This window comes from Notolepis coatsorum (genome assembly GCF_963971535.1).
Source record: "Notolepis coatsorum genome assembly, chromosome: 1".
Lineage (NCBI taxonomy): Eukaryota > Metazoa > Chordata > Actinopteri > Aulopiformes > Paralepididae > Notolepis > Notolepis coatsorum.
The window spans coordinates 223,436,775-223,457,238 of record NC_140165.1 but is presented as its reverse complement, the minus strand read 5'-3'; the positions used below and the strand labels follow the sequence as shown (position 1 = coordinate 223,457,238).

General features: G+C 43.3%; 1 long non-coding RNA gene across 1 annotated transcript; it reads right to left on the bottom strand.

The window, feature by feature from the left end:
- Positions 1 to 8,359: 8,359 nt before the first annotated feature.
- Positions 8,360 to 9,935, bottom strand: LOC311244367. The gene is made up of 3 exons (XR_014620692.1): positions 9,704 to 9,935; positions 9,194 to 9,406; positions 8,360 to 8,673 (listed from the first exon to the last, which is right to left on the bottom strand). It is a non-coding gene; the product is annotated as an uncharacterized lncRNA (long non-coding RNA).
- Positions 9,936 to 20,464: the final 10,529 nt, after the last annotated feature.

Sequence of the window (20,464 nt, the reverse complement as noted above, 5' to 3'; positions counted from 1 at the left end):
GGGGCCCCGCCCCCCCGCTGGGTATCACGTCCAGCCTCACCCGCGACCGGTGGGGAACCGTTGGCTCGCAAAACAGCGGCGGCGAGCCTCTTCCTCGGCCGGTGTACAATTGTGCAAACTGTTCTTTACCCTCCATGTCCGTGTCACCCGACCACTCTTCTCCATCTTCCTCTTTTTCCTTCTTAATGTTATTGGCGCAGGCTTCCATTTCTGCCATGCTAATCCTGATGCTAACTGTAAGCTAAACTAGACTACTCTTCGTTAGCTCCTGCTAGCTCACGCTAGCCCACGTTAGCTCCCGTTAGCTCAGGCTAGCCCACGTTAGCTCACTCTCCTCCCACACTTTTGTTGTTTATAATTCTCCATATTTTTTTTCTTCTGACACCAGTGTAACGTTTCACGTTATTGACGACTCACTGACTCAGGGAGTTAGTTCTCACTTATGGTTTATTGGAAGTTCAGTTGGCACAGCATGCATCACCTCTCATTGCCCAAACTATACTGCACCTGACCTGCTAACGTCCCCCTGTTCTACGTCAGCCCCTGCACTCTAGCCTCTGACACCCCGCGGCCTGCGCGACCAATAGCGTTGGTGCGAGCCCGAGATGGCTGACTGCTGAGTGACAGCTCGGCTGACCAATGACTCAGGGTCGTTACAATACCATGGTAAAAAAAAGTTGCCAAAACTTTGAAAATAGCTTAGACTTATTATATATAAATGTTTTACTGAAATTCGAATTCGAACTTGTCTACAATTCTGCAACGAATTTCGAATTCGATTTTTTGTTAAAGTGACAGCCCTAATAGCCATACAGCAAGTCAGACAAACAAGAAGGTAAGGGAAAGATCCAATCCCTGTCGACTGCAGGGCACAGAAAGGGAGACACATGTTAGGGGATTTGATGTCCACTCATGAGGGCATACAGGATGCAAGCATGCAGCAACAAGGACCTCAGACAAGGACTAAACAGTAAACATTCTGTATAGCAAGAAGTAAACACATTGAGCATGCTCAAACAATTCCAACCCACCAACAGCCATAAACCACGAGATATATTGAAAGCACATGAGAAAGCAAAACCTAATGAGATAACAACATCTTATAGATGAACACTAAGTCCCAGAGGAGTGTATTGATGAGCTTAGGAGAGGGATTTAGGTTTTGATGTATATCTCAGCCGTATTAGTTGAGGCTCCATGCAATTTAGCTGTAGAGCTTCAATAATTAGACGATCCAAATGAACCCTTGCACTGAAGAACCAAACAAATCTGTTTTAAAATTATCTGGACAGCCCATGTTTTGCAGTTAATCTAAATGTGTGAATGCAGTATATCACAAGAAACCACTCAACCTCTACTGTCTTTAACTAAGAGTGAACACAACACTCTAACTTACCATCTTTAGATAATAAAGTACTCAACCTCTACTTACGATCTCTAGATAATAAAGTACTTAACCTCTACTTTAACTATGAGTGAACACAACACTTACCATCTTTAGATAATAATATCCTCTTAACGTTTGAGGGCGGGCCGTCGCACGTCGCAGCACATTTGCCCTCGTTTGACAGCGTCCCACTGTTTTAGTGTCTCTGAACCAATACTATACCAATATTGGTTGAACGCTACATGTAAGATGGTTAAGAGGTTAATACAAATCCATCACAGAAGGGTACATGAAAAGATCACTTAACCTATTAAGCCCTACCCATCTTTTCAGAAAATGCCCCTAAAAGTACATACCCAAGTAAATGGAAGATTGCTCCACTTCTACAAGGTCCATTTGCATGTTCTTGGTATCTAGGGAAATCTATGGACTTCAATTATGAATGAATCTCCTCTTTCCAGTTGTGAGTTCAAACTGGATTCAGTACCACCAGGCAGCTGTAACAGGGTAGCAAAGACTGTGAATGAAATCTACTGTAAGTACAGTTACTTTTTTACGATGTAAATAGCTCCACCATTTTTCATTAGATTAAGACGCGTTTTTGGGCGGCTACGTGGCGTAGTGGGCAAGGCGCTCGCCACGAATGCGGAGACGCTGGGCTCGCCTGTTCGAGCCCAGCGCTCCACATTGCTTTCAGTTTAGCTGGTCGTTCATACTAATACACATTGGCCGTATAGCTTGTTTGCAGTCACGTGATTTTGATGACGCGCGAAACTCACCTGGGGGGCAGGAAGTCAAGAACAGTGATTCAAAACAATGGAAAGTCAATACGCTAAAGCGTTGGATGAGCCTACACGCACTAGGTATCATCAGAAAATATCAAAACATATTGGATATGATCCGTACACGCTGAGGAAAATCGATTTTTCTCGCGTCTTGACCGATTTGCCTGGCGTTGAGGCGATTGATATAACCAATTACCTCGTCCTCCAGACCTCCTACTACACGGCTAGCCAGATGAAGGCATACAAGAGTCTGGAGGCTTATAACTATTTGGTGTGTGGTTGGGTAAATGACCTCGGATCAAAGGCAGCATTGAATGACTGTCGTCTTGTTTTTGCGCGGGTGAGTAAATCTACTTGAGAATCACTCTTTTATATTGCTATTTCAACTCTAATGTACATGGATACTGGCGTCAGTCAGGCTATGCGCTAAACGCTAGCTACTATTTTCTACCTTGCCACTAGGTCAACCATTCTCAGAGGTCTGGTGCAACACCGCTAAAAACGTGGATCGTGGCAAAACGAAATGGAGAAGTTGTCACAGCACATTGTGATTGTATGGCTGGGTAAGTCATCATAATAATGCAAGGCATGTTTAACTACATATCGCTGTTGTAAAATGATGCTAACTAGATGCCATGAAGGTGTCACTCTGATGGTGGCCAGACTTTCGTCTTGTTTACATCAGGGTCCCCCATTTTCAATTCATCATGACATACAGGTAGACAGTTACTGTACTGTTGCATCGCTAGACATTTATGACATACCAGATCTACAAATCTACCAACAGATTGTCAGAATCTGGTTCCGCCAAAGAGCAGGAAGGGTAACAGCCTCTAAACTGAAGCAGGTTCTACACACAAGTATTTCACAGCCGTCAAAGTCCTTGGTCAAGTCCATATGCTACCCAGAGGCACACAAGCTCTCTACAGCTGCAACGAGGTATTTATTAGGGGAAAGTAATTGCAAGACAAGGACATCTGCAATTGACCTATTAGGGCTGGCTAGAAGTATGTTTAATCTTTGAGGTCTGGAGTAGGATGATGTAAACCAGTGCACTACAATTGTCCCTATAAATGCTGACCTACATCACATTTAGTAAATCAGTTACTAATTATGGTTGTACAACTCTCTCTTCCTATTGCTACTTGTATGCATTACAGGTATGGATGTAAAAATGAGGCAACAGCCAGAAGACAGTATGAACAACTGCAAAGTGTGGACCATGAGGGTTTCTCCTGCATGGACAGTGGACTTTGGCTGAATCAGAAGTGGCCATACATGGGAGCCTCACCAGATGGAATTGTCACATGCGCCTGTCATGGAACTGGGGTTTGTGAGATAAAGGTACCAGCTATTTCTTCAGTATGGATTTGGATATGCATTTACCATTCATGTTTTGACGTCCTCAATAACACAGTAGAGCAGGTGTATTGGCATTGTGACTAATGAAACTGGGATTTGTGAGAAGAGTAACCTAGTACTTTGTAATTCAATGCACAGTTTATGTTCCTACATGTTGTAAAGACATAGAAACATCACGTGGTGCATGAGAGAAATGAACAGATCTTGAAGCTGAACATTTGAAAAGGAGATACTATGCAGAAGAAGTGACTATTTTCATTGTGAACTTTTAGTGCCCACACAGCAAACAGGAGGAGGCCAATCTACACCTGTGTGCTGGAGACTAGGGCTTCTGTCTCATCTTCGATGGGGACGATGTGAAACTGGACAGGAAGCACGCGTACTACTACCAAGTACAGGCTCAGCTCCACATTGTGGGTGCTGACTATTGTGACTTTGTAGTGTGGAACACAAATGACATCTTTGTAGAGAGGATTTTGCCTGATGCGGAACTCTGGGTCAATGTCATTCCCAAAGTTCAAGAGTTCTTCAGACACTGTGTTCTTCCTGAAGTGTTGGGACAGCACTTCACAAAGTGAACCAAATCATGTTTGAAATGTTTCTTTAATCTGTGCATATTCCTGTAATAAATTGTAAATAAATGGTAGTTTATAGAACATGAATATCACAACAGGTCAAAATCTTATAGCTTTAGTTATATAGGCACAAATAAAACAAATTGATATCTGAAATATATAGGTAGTTTAGGTTAATTACTTGTTTCTTTTGTTTGTGTAGTTATTCCTAGGTTGTTATATTTTTGTTGTTAACCACCCTGATCAAAATAAACCTTCTAAAGGGCTTCACATCACTTGTTGCTGGTGGTTCTTGGGAGCTGGAAAGAGGGGTTACATTTCCATGTTGTGCCTCGGTTTCCCCTAGGCCGTTTCCTCTGAAAACGACTACATGAAATGGTCACATGTTGTGAAGAAAGAAAGCGACCAAGTTGGACAATTTTTTCCAGGTGTAAGCTACATCCTACTACAAGCACCCAGTATTTTCATTGTGACTACATTAATATGATTTTCTCAAGACAAAGATAATTTAATAACGGATTCAAACATAGTTTAACTACAAACAACCATTCAAATCTAATTAGAACTGATTTAAAAATGACAAAGATTAATTGAATGAAATTAATACATTTTTATTTCAATAAAATAATAATGACAGACAGGTAGAGGGAGACATATACATATATTTGAAATATTATTATTCAATATTATCATTAAACTATTTGTAGTCCGGGCTAGAACTACGCACCCGTTAGTGGAGGTCTGAGAAAACATCGACCCATTATTTATAATCAAATCTACCTCAAATCATTCAATGCAAAACTATGCAGGGCATGCATCTTATTTTCCTATTTGACCTTTAGATGAATAGAATATTGCTTACTCCAGTGGGACAACAGAGTCCGAAAGATTGGATAATGCACAGCAAATGACTCCAATCTTATCAATCAGCGCCAGTGACTCGCCTGTTTTTACAGCCATGTGTTCAACGGGGAGGGTACTCTGCAGAATTTGGTACTTTCTTCTCACTAATCTTATGACCCTTTCCACGTGAATACGCACATTAGCGAGTTTTCTTGTTTGCTCAACTTCATATGCAGATAGCTGGCTCTTCCCTTTTGTGAAAGCAGGCATCTTCAATGAAGCACAGTAAAACCCCACACTATCCCCTATAGTAAAGCCACGGTCTGCCAGAACAATGTCTCCGGGTAACAAATTATTTAGAAGGCTACTCTCTTCAGTTATCTGCTTGTCACTCACTCTCCCTCCCCAAGCACGAGAGATGTATGTGACATATCCTTGAGGAGCAATGCCAATGAGAAATTTAACTGTGTTATGGTGTTTATAATTGGACCAAGTTTGTGCTCTTGCCAGCAAATTAGATGGCCTTTCAAGGAAAACTTCAAAACAGTCCACTATTACGGCAACCTTACACCCAAATGCTTGCCTGAATGACATTGGCATTGTAGCTTGCAGCACCTCTCGCTGTGAGGTTTTGCCCGCTGCTCACCACCTTTTCTCTGTTTCTTTAAAGCCTACTGTTAGAAATTCCCTTCTCACTCACTCTCTCTAGCCCCCACCCTCTCGTTCTTTACTCTCGTTTACTCTCAGTGGCCACACCTGGACTATTATCAATTACCTCTCGCACCTGTGGTGGCAGGCTAATTAGTTCCCCTGTGGGCTTTAAATACCAGGGCTCTTCCCCTCGTTTCGGCGTGGGGTCGTGTTGTATTCATGCTGAGTCATATTCTCTAACATCTAGACTCTTTCGGGAGATCCTCTGGTCTACCAATGCTGTAAGATGGATCTCTCCAGCCTTGAGATGTTTGCTCCAGCCTTCGTCTGCTGTCGCCGTAGCCTGTGGAGGAGACTGTTCTGCGCTCCCTGTAACTTCCACGGGAGGCACCCCAGCGCTCCACTGCAGACCCCAGCGCAGCTGTTCGTCCTGACGCACATCTAGACCAACGCGCATCTCCCGGACCCTCGAGCTTGGCACGCTCTCCAGTCACCAGCGCGCAACGCGCATCTTCAAGGGCCTTGGCCACCTGTCGCCGTTTGCCTGGAGGGAGACATTGTACTGCGCTCTCTAATTCTCTACGGGAGGTATTCCAGTGTTCCACTCCAGACCAGCGCGCCAGATGCGCTCAAGCCTTCGCCACCTGCCGCCGTTTGCCTGGAGGGAGACACTGTACTGCGCTCTCTAATCCTCTACGGGAGGTATTCCAGTGTTCCACTTCAGACCTTCGAGCTTGGCACGCTCCTCCGTACCAGCGCACAGACGCGCATCTTCCAGACCTTCGAGCTTGGCACGCTCCTCCGTACCAGCGCACTGACGCGCATCTTCCAGACCTTCGAGCTTGGCACGCTCCTCCGTACCAGCGCACAGACGCGCATCTTCCAGACCTTCGAGCTTGGCACGCTCTCCAGACCTCAGCGCGCCGACGCGCATCTTCCAGACCTTCGTGCTTGGCACACTCCTCCTCGCAGACGCACCCCGAGGCGTCTCTCGGTTCCGACGCGCACACCAAGGTGTGGCGCGCACTCTGTTCCTCGGCTCCGACAGCGGCTACCCGGTGGACGACACCCTCGCCACCGCCACTGTTCCGACGCGCACACCAAGGTGTGGCGCGCACTCTGTTCCTCGGCTCCGACAGCGGCTACCCGGTGGACGACACCCTCGCCACCGCCACTGTTCCGACGCGCACACCAAGGTGTGGCGCGCACTCTGTTCCTCGGCTCCGACAGCGGCTACCCGGTGGACGACACCCTCGCCACCGCCACTGTTCCGACGCGCAGACCAAGGTGTGGCGCGCACTCTGTTCCTCGGCTCCGACAGCGGCTACCCGGTGGACGACATCCTCGCCACCGCCGCTGTTCCAGCGCTCTGTTCCTCGGCTCCGACAGCGGCTACCCGGTGGACGACATCCTCGCCACCGCCGTTGTTCCAGCGCTCTGTTCCTCGGCTCGGACAGCCAGCCACCCGGTGGCGATGCCCTCGCCCCGTTGCTGTCCCTGTACCTTTACTCACCCACGCCTGGGTGAGTTTTGATTGTGATGTCACTCACTCAGCGTAATGCTTTTTGCCCCCGTTCCCGTTGCTGTCCCTGTACCTTTACGCATACGCCTGGGTGAGTTTTGATTGTGATGTCACTCACTCAGCGTAATGCTTTTTGCCCCCGTTCCCGCTGCTGTCCCTGTACCTTTACGCATACGCCTGGGTGAGTTTTGATTGTGATGTCACTCACTCAGCGTAATGCTTTTTGCCCCCGTTCCCGCTGCTGTCCCTGTACCTTTACGCATACGCCTGGGTGAGTTTTGATTGTGATGTCACTCACTCAGCGTAATGCCTCTTGCCCCCGTTCCCGCAGCTGTCCCTGTACCTTTACGCATACGCCTGGGTGAGTTTTGATTGTGATGTCACTCACTCAGCGTAATGCCCCTTGCCCTCGTCCCGCTGCTGTTCCCCAGCGTATTGCCTCCTTTAGTTCTCACTTAGTTATTAGTTTGGACATTTCATCTCCCACTCTGTTTTGTTCTCTCGTGGATATTATTTTGGACATTTCATCTCCCACTGTGTGTTTATTCACAGGAAGATAGTATTTACTTTGTTACTTTGTTATTTGGACTGTTCTGCATCTGCTCTGTTTGTTCCCTTTGAATATTAACCCTCTGTTCTGTTCTGCAGAGCGGCCCAGATGTTTTCCCACCAGTCCCCAGTTCCTCCCTGTCCCCAGCCCGCCTCCGCGGTTCTCTGTCCCCAGTTCCTCCCTGTTCCCCAGCCCGCCTCCGCGGGCCTCAGTCCCCTCTGTCCCTAGTCCTCTATCCCTAGTTCTCCTAGTCCCTAGTCCTCTATCCCTAGCTCTCCTAGTCCCTAGTCCTCTCTCCCTAGTTCTCCTTGTCCCTGGTTTACCTAGTCTCTAGTTCCTCTGTCCCAAGGCGTTCCCTTAACCTTCCCTTAGGCGTTCCCTTACTTTCCCATAGTGTTCCCTTTTCCTGCCCGCCTCTTAAAGGCACCTTACCTTCCCCTCTTGTGTTATTCCAGTGTTTTGTGTTTTCTCCCTTAAAGGGACAGTGCCCTTTTTCCCTGTTCACAATAAATATCTGTTTCTTGGCAAACCACCATACCTGTCTTGTGTTGTGCGATTGGGGTCGGTTACAAACCATAACACTCGCTCTGGCCACTCTATTATAAACTCTAATCTTTCATGAAGTATGCCAATTATCTTGTGCCAAATTCGAGACACAGTGGAACAGGAAACATTGAACCTGAAGGCCAAATCTTGGAGTGGAAGGTTTAGTCTCAACCGAATTAAGACCAACATGAACTGTTTAAATTTGGAGAGCGCCGACAAAGAGCTATAGTTGATGTGTGGCTCACATAGCTGAAACACTTGCATCAAAACTAAGAAATTGGGCAATCCTGTGTAAAATTTAGTCTTCTCTTCGTTGTTCTGAAAAGCATCTGGACTAAATTCCCTGTCCAGTACTTTTTTCCTGAGGTCACTCAGCTCCACTACGGAGTGATTCAGAACATCCTCCATCTTCTCAAGATCCTCCATAGTCAGGTCTGTCTGGCAGCCTGCATCTACATAGAATATATTTGGCAAAGGGGATAAGAGGGGAAAAGATAGTTTAGTTATATAATTTACAAATTGTATAAAGGTGGTGGTAATTATTTGTTAAATTATGATGTAAACAAGTGACATACATAGTTGTCAAAATACATTTAATTTACTCTTGTCTGTCTCTCTCCCACACACACTGTCTCTCTCTGTCTGTCACACACTCTGTCTCTCCCCCTTTCTGTCTCTCTCTCCCACACACACTGTCTCTCTGTCTGTTTGTCTCTCTCCCACACACACTCTCTCTCTCTGTCTCTCTCCCACACACACTGTCTGTCTGTCTCTCTCCCACACTCTGCCCCTTCTGTCTGTCTCTCTCCCACACACACTCTCTCTCTCTGTCTGTCTCTCTCCCACACTCTCCTCCTTCTGTCTGTCTCTCTCCCACACATATGATGTAAACAAGTGACATACATAGTTGTCAAAATACTTAATGTAACATTGGCTACATGAAAGCTCCTCCATGCATTATATTTAATTTACCTTTGTGGTATTCCGATGCTGGGCTCTGTGAGCCCTCACCGAGGTCCAGCAATGCCTCTGCTGCATCGGTGCAGGTCTCATCTGCTTTTCTGGACCTCAACCTTTCCTCACGTTGACATGATGCCTCTGTCATTGGTTTACCTTGCTGGTAACCAAGGTTAACTGTAGGAGCCCAGTCTGGAGAGTCTACATCGTTGGCAGCACTCGGGCAGCCTGAATAAAATAAATAGCAAAGTGATAAACACCCAACAATGACAGCAAAGAGTGATAACAGTAGTTTCGGTCCTAAGAGATCGTTGAAAACCACTGGCCGTGATAGCTAGCTAATGTTAGCATTGCTTAAAAACAAAGACACCGGAAGATAGCGTCAGCTATCTAGCTGCGAAACACAAACACACAGGGTGATATCACAGATGTAACGTTAGCTATATGTTTCCAGCAATATTGCCTCCTGGTCTGTATTTTTGTCAGTTTTATCCAGCTATGTAAGTAGCTAAATTACTGCCTTACCTTTCACAAAGTGGTCACTGCATATACGCGCGTTGTCTGATTCGGCTCCTCCAGACCTCAACCGGAGATTTCTGATCCACGCCTGCCGCCGTTTTTCTGTGACTTTTTTAAACTTCTCCCCTTTATGTATAACCACTTTCGGGACTCGAAAGTACCCCTTGTTTTTTTCCCGATTCGATCGGTTGGTACAGCCGTAAACCGCGCAAAACTTTGGCATTTTAATCAGAGAGTCTCACTGACTATGAGTATCTTCGTTATATGCAAATCACTTCCTGCCCCCCAACAACATTCCACTAGAGCGAATAACGTCACCTGCAAACAACCTATTAGGGGGTGGGAAACTGATGGGTGGGGATCGGGCATTGTGGACAGCGACTCCTACAGGTCGGTTGGTGCGCCTGCGCAGTAGAATCAGGAAGTGTCGGGGGCAGCGTGAGCCTCCCACGTGTTACTCCTCGCCACTGAGAGATCGAGCTGTGCAGGTGAAAAGATGCGACTGCTGGTACCTCAAGTACCGGAGGGGACTTGTGCTATGTATGACTTAGTCCACATTGCAGCCGGCTTGTGGGAGGCAAGAAACAGCGTTTGTGACAGGGGAGGGTTGAATTGGATGATACGAAATTGGGATGGGAGAAAATATAGAAAATGGGAGAAAAAGTGGATAAAAAAAAAAGATTAAGACGCGTTTTTTTTCTAGACGTTCACAGAAAGGTAAATAAACAAACTACGTTCTATTTTATGGCAATACTGTTCAGGTTTGTTCGACCTGTGAGATATAATCACAAAAATAACGCAACTGTATTGATATTATTGTCAGGTTAGTTCCAATATAATACAGCTCAGTGGTTAACTTTCTCCCACAACTCTGTCAGTCCCAGAGACATGCTTATTCAAAGCTATAGGCGCGGTATGAAGTGCCACTGGGTTATATTTTAGTCTTTGTTCAGACTCTAGCTAGTTGGTATGGCCAAAAGCGTGATGCCTCTTGGTGTGATGCATGTGTTGTAATGTAATATCTACAGTGGTAAGTGATGCAATTTACTGTCTGTCTCTTTATGAGTCTCCTTTGGGTGAGATGGCCAAGTCATTTTAATACATATCATTTTTAATAAGTGAAGCTTTGAAACAAATGGGGCCTTTTACACTGAGCAGTCTAATCAATTCAACTAAACAAGGGTTATCTGTCATGGGTATATATTAGGCCAGCTGATTGAGCCGGTGTGATCATAGATATAGATAAATTCATGTATTCCTATACTGTGTGTGTGTGTGTGTGTGTGTGTGTGTGTGTGTGTGTGTGTGTGTGTGTGTGTGCGTGCGTGCGTGTGTGTGTGCGTGCGTGCGTGCGTGCGTGCGTGCGTGCGTGCGTGCGTGCGTGCGTGCGTGCGTGCGTGCATGTGTGTGTGTGTGTGTGTGTCTGCCTACCTCCTCTGTGAAATTAGCCACCAGGCCGCTTGTTCAGGTCCAGATTAACACATAAAGTTTGCGTTTATTATTTTGTATACCTTATATATTGTTTATATATATAACATATATTTTCTCCCGTCGTCTATTACCTAACAGTATTTATCATTCGCTTCTTTGTATATGTTCCATTCTTAACGCCGTAGGCGCGCGCGCATGCACCTGTAGACAGCGTGAGTGCATGCGCAGGGTTCTTAGGACATGCCCGGGCAGAGTGTGAGAGAGAGAAGAAACGTTTTGGTGCAGCAGTAAACAGAGGGCAAGCAACGTATCTTGATAGAGAGCTGTACGGCTAATTAGATACAACCATAATATTGTCGAGCCACCATTGGCAAAGCAGAGTGACTTGTTCGAGCGAAGTGAAGTAACGTTGAGAGACTTCTAGCTGAACCCAGCGGCGTTCTGGATTCGGCTACCTATTGCGGACTACATGCGGGTTAGCTTTAGCATACAAGGGCTAACTAGCTAGCAACCATGCCAACGGGCGTTTGGAATATTAGCTATTAATCCTGACATCGGGCGCTTGGAAAACAGGAACCAGGTCCGTACGAGACCCTCCTCACCAGCGACGACAGGATTATCCCACGTTTGTCTGCAGCTCTCTGGAGTAGGAGCTCCAGAGAATATCGTCTCCATCCGCCATCTTGCTTTCCCCGTGCTGTTCACTCCTTCTCACTCCATTCAGAGCTCCAGTGGTCGGGTACTAGTAGTCCAGGACTATACTTACCTCTGACATTATTGCATTGACATTATATTGGTATCAGGAGATCTGTGTTTATATTATATGTATGTTTGGCTTTAATATTAAAGTGATTATTGTAACTTGGTATCACTGTCCCCTCGCAGTTAATAGAGTGTCCGCCATTTTGTGTACATTTAATGTCTGGCTAATTAATATTCTAGTAGTGGTCTAATCTAACATTTAAATACAGTCAGGGTTGTGTAGCCCCTTAGCTACACTTAGCTACTGCATGAATGTGTGCAGGTGAGGTGTGACGCATTGATTTGTTCAGTTGCTCTCCCCCCAATACACTGCTCTTGCACACACACAGTCTTCAAAGTGGACTATGTTGATAACAGTGCAAGTCACAGACTCAGAAGTGATTTTGGAAAAGTTATTCCCAGTTTAATTGCTTCCCTTCATGATAATCTTGATAATCCAAACAAAATGAAATAGCTTTTTCCACTTGACTTTGACATTTTGGCCTTTGAAGGAGCTAGTGCAGTGCCTGTTTGTAACGGGCCAATTGCTCGGCTCCGGCTCTGTGGAGACCCACGGAATGGCTGCTTGCTGCGTTGTGGAGACCCACGGTATGGCTGCTTGCTGCGTTGTGGAGACCCACGGTATGGCTGCTTACAGAATTGTGGAGACCCACGTTATGGCTGCTTGCTGCGTTGTGGAGCCCCACGGTATGGCTGCTTGCAGCATTGTGGAGACACACGGTATGGCTGCTTGCAGCATTGTGGACTGCATTCCTGTGGGTCCTCAGCAGTAAACACATTATAGCGCCACCATCTGGCCAAACGGCACCAAATTCGACACCATGCCCCCAGCAATACAACTGCTAAGCGTGAAGTCAGATGAATGGTTCTCGAGTTATGTGAACAGACAGATAAACAGATAGACATGCATGCAGACAGACAGCGATTCCTTTCTTTATAGTTAGATGGACCATGTGTGGCAAGAGAAGCCACGGTTTGCCAACAGATGCTGATGTGGAAACCTTTTTAGTCTAGTAGATAGAGGGGGGCATCATGCACCCCCCGGAAATATACTTCTAACCAGTGATGGGAATAACGGCACTATAAGTAACTTCGTTACTAACGGCGTTCGTTTTTTCAGTAACGAGTAATCTAACGGATTACTCTTCCAATCTTAATAACGTTGTTACCGTTACTACAAAAAAATGCGGCGCGTTACTATGAATGAACCTGTTTCTTTCATCAGACATATCTCTGCGCCGAGAGGCAATAATAATGTTCTTCCTTGTTTAGTGGACAGTGCGCGAGCCAAGCATACATGCTGACGATTGGCTGAGGTTGAATACAATGTCATGGTAAGCCAATCAGAGGTGGAGGTGGGCGGGTGTCTAAAGCATCCAGAGTCTGACACACAGCGCGACAAGACAAGCGATCACTGATCAGTCAGCATGAGACCGCGGTCCGTGTAGTGTACGTTTTGAGCTCAAAAACGAATCCAACGAACAACACAATGTCAACATGAGACCGCGGGTCCTTGAGCGTTTTGTGTTCAGTGTTCACTCTTTGCAGCGCAGGGCACTGAGTGGCTATACTGCAGTGCTGACAGCCTTATCAACAGTGCTGCACTTCCTGGTTTAATAGCACAGGCTTCAGCTGCTCAGAGATATATATCTCTGTATGTCATGCATGTCTTAAATGTAATGATTAGATTAGTTTAGATGATTCGATTAGATTCTTATATCTGTATGTTGTGTATGTCATTGATTGATTGATTGAAAAGTTTATTAACAGATTGCAGAATGGGTACAGTACAGTACAGCTCAATACATACAATTGTTAAGGGGATGCAGACCAGAGAAAGACTTTCGTCATAAATGTCATGAATTGAAAATGGGGGACCCTGATGTAAACAAGACAAAACTCCTTCTCTGGTCTGCACCCCCTTAACAATTGTGTGTATTGAGCCGTACTGTATTGTACCCATTCTGAAATCTGTTAATTAAAATGTTCAATCAATCAGTATATATTTGTTATTTATTTTTGGTATAGTGCTTAACAAGCATAATTTAATTTTCCCCAGTTGTGGCCTGTTGAATAAATATCAAAATTCCAAAACATCTATTGTGGTATTTAATTTGTATCGATTCACTATATAAACATAGTAATTATAATAATATACATACATGGCATTTGATTGGAGGCTAGTCTCACTTTGTCCCACAGCAACATTAAAATAGTTTAGATTTGTGTACATTGTTTATGTTAATAATGTATTGTATTAAGTTTTCATTATAATATTTAGATTTATCATAAATAATTGAACATGCACATGTATTTTATGTTCCGTTAAAGAGGGGTGGAGGTCGGGTCACATTTGAGCAACATTTTATTTGAAAGTAACTTAATAGTTACTTTCTGAAGTAACTAGTTACTTTTTAAAAAAGTAACTAGTAACTGTAACTAGTTACTTTTTGAAGAAGTAACTAGTAACTGTAACTAGTTACTTTTTTAAAGTAACTTGCCCAACACTGCTTCTAACCAGACTTTCTAGAATGGAAAAAAGCTGAAAAAAATGTTGACAAGTTGTCAGAGTGTCCCATGTATAATTTATATGCAAATTAAGGATGCAATTATCAAAATATCGCAAACAAAACAGTTTCATATATATCTCAGCCAATATTGCAGATAACTGAACAAATGAGGTGTCTAGACCCATGTTTTGAGGGTCAAGATCACAATAACAATATCCCTAGAGTGATCACATGTTTCTATGTAAGTAGCCTATGCAAATCTGTGCCGCCAATACAAAATAATCACATGTTTACCAATTAGTTGAGTAGGAAAGCGGATACTATCATGCACCCCCTGGAAATATATTGTTAACCAGTGTTTCGAGATTGGAAAAAATTTGTAGAAAATGATAGGCTATGTTAAAAATCTGTCAGTGTCCCATGTATAATTTATATGCAAATTAATGACGCCATCGTCAAAAAACGAATGTTGCTATTTCAGCCAATATTGCAAATAACTGAACAAGTAGGTTGTCTAGACCCATATTTTGAGGGTAACAAATCATAATAAAACTATTACCAGAATGATCACCTGTTTGTGGCGAGCTAGTATGCAAATGAGTGGCACCTTTACAAAGAATAACGCATTTTTACCTATAAAGACACATCATATTGTAGATGACTGAACAAAAAAAGATGTGGACTCATGTTTTGAGGGTTAAAGATAGTAATACAATTTCTGAAGTGGTCACATATCTCTGGCATGCTTATATACAAGAGTGCCGCTTTCAATGCCATTTCTTACGTAGGTCTACATGTATGTAATACGGTAAATGCGTCCTCTGTTCTGGATATCTTCTTTGTTGACACAGCATTCAAGTATTTTTTTCTATTTGTATTTTGTGCCCTAAACTACTAATCATCATCATCATCATCATCATCATCATCATCATCATCATCATCATCATCATCATCATCATCATCATCATCATCATCATCATCATCACTAAAACAATTGTCAAAGTCTATCTCTTCAATCTCCATCTCTTCATCTGACTCATCACACTCGTACTCTCCATCCTCCTCATCCATGTTATTTTTTGTTATATGCTGATGATCCTCCTCTACCAGCATGACCAACCCCTCTATATATACTGATGATCTTCCTCTACCAGCATGACCAACATCTCATATACTGATGATCTTCCTCTACCATGTCAGCATGACCAACCTCTCTATATACTGATGATCCTCCTCTACCATGTCAGCATGACCAACCTTTCTATATACTGATGATCCTCCTCTACCAGCATGACCAACCTCTACACATACTGATGATCCTCCTCTACCATGTCAGCATGTCCAACCTCTCCACATACTGATGATCCTCCTCTACCAGCATGACCAACCTCTCCACATACTGATGATCCTCCTCTACGATGTCAGCATGTCCAACCTCTACACATACTGGTGATCCTCCTCTACCATGTCAGGATGACCAACCTCTCCATATACTGATGATCCTCCTCTACCATGTCAGAATGACCAACCTCTATATACTGATGATCCTCATATACCATGTCAGCATGACCAACATCTCCAGATACCTTGATGAACCTCCTCTACCAGCATGACAAACCTCTATATACTGATGATCCTCATCTACCATGTCAGCATGAACAACCTCTCCATATACTGGTGACCCTCCTCTACCATGTCAGCATGACCAACCTCTATATACTGATTATCCTCATCTACCATGTCAGCATGACCAACCTCTATATATACTGGTGATCCTCCTCTACCATGTCAGCATGCCCAACCTCTATACTGATGATCCTCATCTACCATGTCAGCATGACCAACATCTCCAGATACCTTGATGAACCTCCTCTACCAGCATGACAAACCTCTATATACTGATGATCCTCATCTACTTGGGGGGGATGCGGACTGGAGGGGGACTTTCGTTGTGTTTGCATCGGGGTCCCCCATTTTCAATTCATGATACAGCACAGCTTGAATACATGCACACCCTGATAAATAGTTTTATTTGGTTCTAACTGGATTGCATCTCTTATTTTTTATCTCTTGTTTTTCATCTCCTGTTTTACATTTATTTTTATTCTATGATACATGTTTTTCTCTATTCTATGATTCATTTTCTTTGTGATACATGCTTTCTTATGTTCTATCGGTGTATGTTATCTTGTGTATATGTATGTTGTTGAACTACTACAGTAGCTGCCGCTAAGGCATCAGCTAACGTGGATCCGTTTAAATAAACAAATCCTCATCTACCATGTTAGCATGACCAACCTCTATATACTGATGATCCTCATCTACCATGTCAGCATGACCAACCTCTCCAGGTACCTGGACCACGGCACTGGCTCCCCGACCACGACACTGGCACTGCAAGCTAATACATGTGTCCGAACTGGCTGAGTCTCTGGGGTCAGAGTACTGCAGCACTCTGCTGGGATACTATGACTTTTCTGGGGATGACTGTGCCAGCGCTTTAAAAGGAAAGAGACAGGTGAATCTGTTGAATAAGCTGCAGAAGAACCCTAGATTCCAGAAGGTTTTTAGTCAGCTTGGCGCATTGTCGCTGGTAACAGATGAGCTCCAACAGGAGATGGAGTTCTTCACATGCATTATGGATGGCCATGGTCGGATGAAGTCAGTTGATGCTGTGTGAGCCAAGATGCTGCAGAAAATGATGGGTGCTGATAAAGTCCTGGGCCCTCATTTATCAATTTTTCATACGTAAGCACAGAACAAAAAAAACGGGATTTATCAACCGTGCGTACACAGGTCCCACGCTCCTCCGAGTTGATAAATACCTCTTTGTTCTACCGTCAATGCTTGTGCATGATTATCCATATATGGTCATGAAAGTGATGAAACACCCCCCATGGGATGTGAAATAATGGACTGACCCGAGCGGAACTCTGAGAAACTTCACGGGAGATTGTTCACTGAGGCGCTGCCGAACCAAGAAGACACAACACGTGTTATGGGATAAATAAAAGGCTGACTTGTAAATGGTTTAGGTTTAGGTTTAGGTTTTTATTTTGACACAAAACATATACAGATTGTACTCCATTTACACTTTTGTCAAGGATAGGAACGAAAAGGCGCAGCGCCTTATTTCCATCGTTGTCCTTGGATGTCAAGGATGCTAGAAACAGACACATACAACTCATTACAAAATCAATCACAATTATTATCTTTGCATAGTAATAATGGCACAACCCTAAATGTATACAAACAAAGCACATTTGTTGTTACAATGTTCCTCTATGCCGAAAGTCTGTGTGTTTCAAGAAGCACCCTCAGGGGAGGGAATTTGGGGGTTGGGAGGGAGGGCGGAGAGTGGGGGGTGGGAGTTGGTTAATGATAGGGTAGTTGGCTTAGGATTTGGGCGAATGAGACAGTCAAGGGTCCCTCCCCTCCATTTCGTGCACGTCGCCAGGCTCCCTAAGACCATTGCTGCAATTCTGCCTGGACAGCTCAAAATACTAATAAAGACCGTTCGTTGACCACTGTTTGGCGTTGGTGGTTTGATTAATTGATTGAAAAGTTTATTAACAGATTGCAGAATGGGTACAGTACAGTACAGCTCAATACATACAATTGTTAAGGGGATGCAGACCAGAGAAAGACTTTCGTCTTGTTTACATCAGGGTCCCCCATTTTCAATTCATCATGTGTGTGTCATTATAACCGTGCTGTAATATGAATGCCTTTATTAGTTGTGTTCGATTGGCTATAATATGATTTTTAGAGGCATCTATTTTGAATGAATGAATGAATGAATGAATGAAAACTTTATTTAACAGATTGCAGAATGGGTACAATACAGTACGGCTCAATACACACAATTGTTAAGGGGATGCAGACCAGAGAAAGACGTTTGTCTTGTTTACATCAGGGTCCCCCATTTTCAATTCATAGTGACATTTATGACATACACAACATACATGACATCAGACATTTATGGCATAGGGACATACATGCCATACAGGTATATAGTACTGTTACATTTGTGACATACATGATATGCAAATATACAGTACTGTTTATGGTTATGATGACCAGCTTAATCATTTGCAATGGCATTGGTTAATAGAAAGGTACAGGCTACTTGCCTTTCTTTTATGTCTGAATTGACTCTCATCGATCACAACAAAGTGTCTTCTCCCCCCATGCACTGTCCTTTTCTTCTTCTCAACTTCTCCATCGCCTTCACGCAGGCCTGTCTCGAGGCCAGGTTTAGACGGAGAGTCTCAACAGAAACCGCGGAAGTCGTCTTGCGGTCTCACTTTTAATTTTGCGTTTAGACTAGTGTTTTGGGAGGGAATTCTTCATGCAGGCCGAATACTTCATGACATCAGAAAAGTACAATACAGATAGTCAGAAGAGAGGAGTCTACACAGGAGAGAAACCATGTCAATATGAGGACTTTTACAAAGCATTTAGTCTTTTAGTTAGTCATAAAATAATCCACACAGTAGAGAAAGTGTCAAAAGATGTGAGGAGAAAAGATACACATTTTCTTTTAAATAAATAATAAATCAACAATGTGTATTGGTATTTTGCTTTGCTTTGTTTGTGTTAATACAATTGCATTTATCTATAGTCCTAATTCTGTCACTGTTTGATGTCACAAAGAAGGGTGGATCCGAAAGCTGTCTAGAACATTTATAACATGTAATGAAAAAGTCAACAAATAATGAACAAACTGTATTACACATTTGTTAAGTAAGGGATAATGTATAGCTACGAGGTCATTGTCGCAAAATAATTGACCGACACGGAGTTTAGAACACCGAGGCGCCTCGCAGAGGTGTTCTTTAAACGTAGTGAAGGTCAATTATTTTGCGACAATGACCGAGTATAGCTATACATTATCCCGCTTATTACATGGCTAACTTACTAACAATATACCTAATTCATTTTACACCATCGACAAGACGAGATCAAATGCAGACGCAGTTCTGTTCTGTCGCTCCACTGTCATCGCCGGCAGCTTCGCCAGCAGCCGGCAGGTGTGTCTGATTGGCTGCACTGATGCAGTGTGTGTCAGTGGGCTTGAATGCTACAGCTGCGCACAGTGGTCATTATTGCTCGGCAGAGGTCCGTTCTCGAGTAATAACGGACCTCTGATGAGCGCTATTGACCAATCACAATCAAGCATTTCAGCTAATGTTAAAACGCCATGTAATAATGATGAATAGTGTTCACTTTAGATTAGGGCACACAATAGCATCTGCAAATGATTTATAGATGTTTCATGAATGTCTAACAAATCATTTGTTAAACATGAAAAGACAAGTCTGGTCTTTGCCTCGTGTCTGTATTCATAAAAGCCAGATCGTTCATAACAGGTGAGTTGAAAGTCAACAAATAATGAACAAACTGTATTACACATTTGTTAATGATGAATAGTGTTCACTTTAGATTAGGGCACACAATAGCATCTGCAAATGATTTATAGATCTTTTATGAATGTCTAACAAATCATTTGTTGAACATGAACAAATAAATGGAGGTATACTAGTTTTTTCATATCCATTTTTCAACGCATCTACAAATGTGTTACTACACATTAGATATCATTATTAAATGTTGCACTAATAATGAACAAATAAGGTTGATCATGTGGAAAAAAGTGACCAACAGATCGAATTTTAAACAAGTACATTTACAAATGATGTACTAATCAGTTGTAAATGGTTTTGTTCATGATTAGTTCATTATCCACTAATGCGTTATAAATGGTTTGTAAATGGTATACAAAATCATTTATGAATGTATATAAATGGTTTGTTCATGATTAGTTAATTATCTACAAATACCTTATAAATGTATTATAACATGGTGTTATTATAAAGTGCTACCCAACCTACTTGTTCAGTTATTTGCAATATTGGCTGAAATAGCGACATAATTTTTTTGATGATGGCATCATTAATTTGCATATAAATGATACATGGGACACTCTGACAGATTTTTAACATAGCCTATCATTTTCTACAATTTTTTTCCTATCTAGAAACACTGGTTAACATTATATTTC